Source organism: Octopus bimaculoides, chromosome 28 (genome assembly GCF_001194135.2).
Source record: "Octopus bimaculoides isolate UCB-OBI-ISO-001 chromosome 28, ASM119413v2, whole genome shotgun sequence".
Lineage (NCBI taxonomy): Eukaryota > Metazoa > Mollusca > Cephalopoda > Octopoda > Octopodidae > Octopus > Octopus bimaculoides.
Window position 1 is genome coordinate 8,337,344 of NC_069008.1, and position 2,063 is coordinate 8,339,406.

The window sequence follows — 2,063 nt, forward strand, 5'->3', positions numbered from 1 at the left end:
ATATATATATATATATATATATATATATATATATACATAATATTATATCTGCTGAGATTCAATAGGAGTCACTGAATGGCTCGGAATAAAGGTTTCTAAATGCTGTGCCACAATTGGTTTACAAGAGCATGTTGAAGATTTAAAAGTCAAAATCCACACTAATACTTGAACGCTTTCTAAAATCTGTCAGACATAAATTTTGATAAGCACATACAGCAGAACCTTGCAGTATGAAGACACCATTGTATGAGTAATTTGCTGTACGAGTTTAGACTTGTGCAAATTTTTGTCTTGAAGTACAAGCAGAAATCCAAAGTATAAGCATACAAAAACCATTCCATCTTAAAAGGTAATTTAGTTAAAACCAGTTTACATATTTCTTTTGCATTCTTTTTTTTATAATTGTCATTTTACTTGTAACTACACCTTTTCTGTTTTAAAACCCATAAAAAATTATTTTTGAGTGGTTTTGAGGGGTTGGAACGGATTAATTATAGTTTAGTTTAATTTCCATGGGAAAAATTGATTTGTAAAATGAGTAAATCATAAAACAAGCTCAATCGTGGAACAAATTAAGCTCGTACTACAAGGTATCACTGTATTAATATTAGAAGGTAAGTCTACAGGGTCAGCTTCACCTTTCATCATTTAAGGTTGATAAAATATGTACCAGTTAAGTTCTGGAATCAATGTAATTGATGTACCCCTCCCCTGAAATTAATGGCCTTTTACCAAAAGTTTGATATCAATATTAGATGGTGAGCATTAACCTTGTTTGTTGCTTTTAAATTTTACTTTAACCTTTTAGCATTTGAACCAGCCATATCCAACCCAAATATTCTATGTTTTATATTCAAAACAGCTAGGTCAGGCCACTTACACCAACACTACAATGGCATTCTAAAAGGAAATAATCACATCATTGAAATCTTGAAGCTACAAGATAAGCCATAATTAATTCAAAACAATGTGAATAAATAAGCATCACATTTGGCAGAGAAATCTGAATGCAAAAGGGTTAAACCAGTCACATACAGTTCAGATATTCTACTTGTTTTATGTTCAGACTGGCCACATCTGGTCCAAATCTTGTAGTTGTTTTATGTTTAAACCAACCAGATCTGGCCTCTCAAACCTACCATACAATGTCCTTCTCAAAATAAACAAGCACATCATCAAAATTTCAAAGCTATGAGATAATGCATGATTAATTGAAAACAATGTAAATAAATAAGCATTACATTTGACGGAGGGTTTATCTGCTTACTAGTGATATAAACAAGAGTGCATTTTGCACCAAAATCCAATATGGGGGGTTCTCTCATGGTATTTACTGCAGTGTAGTTTGTTCTAACAGAACATCCATGTTTAAGTGGGGATAAATATAACCTCTCAGTATTAATACTGCCTGTGTTGCTAATATACATATATTTTAACAAGTTCACTGGCTAATCACGACACCAGTGCCTGTTCTGGCACTTTTATTTTTTTAATATATTGCTAGCAGGGAGATGAGTCACTGCTATCTCTAGCAGTCAAGAGTCCATCATTGACAAGACCAAATAAGGTTAAAATCACATGATGATGGAGATGGCATGGATTTATCTCCCTGCTAGCGATATAAACAGGAGTGCATTTTGCATGAAAAGCCAATGTGTGAGTTTCTCTCATGATATCCACCACAGTAGAGTTTGTTTTAACAGAAGTTCCATGATTAAGTGGAGATAAATTTGACGGAGAAATATGAATGCTAAAGAGCCCAAACATTGTTTTAATGTCCCATGCAAATGGCACTGAGAATTTCTTTTTTTTTACTTGCCAACCATAAGATGCAAATGAATTTTGAGACCACAGTTCATAAATTGCCAAGAAAATCCATGCTTTTGTGTCACCCTCAAAGCAACCTCAGCAAATATAACAGCACGCAACATATACATATAATTGTACATATATTTCTATATCTGTACATATCCACTTGACTGTGTCTATGTGTATATATGTATTTATATATCCTATATTATGTATGCATATGTATATAGATGTGTGTGTATATATATATATAT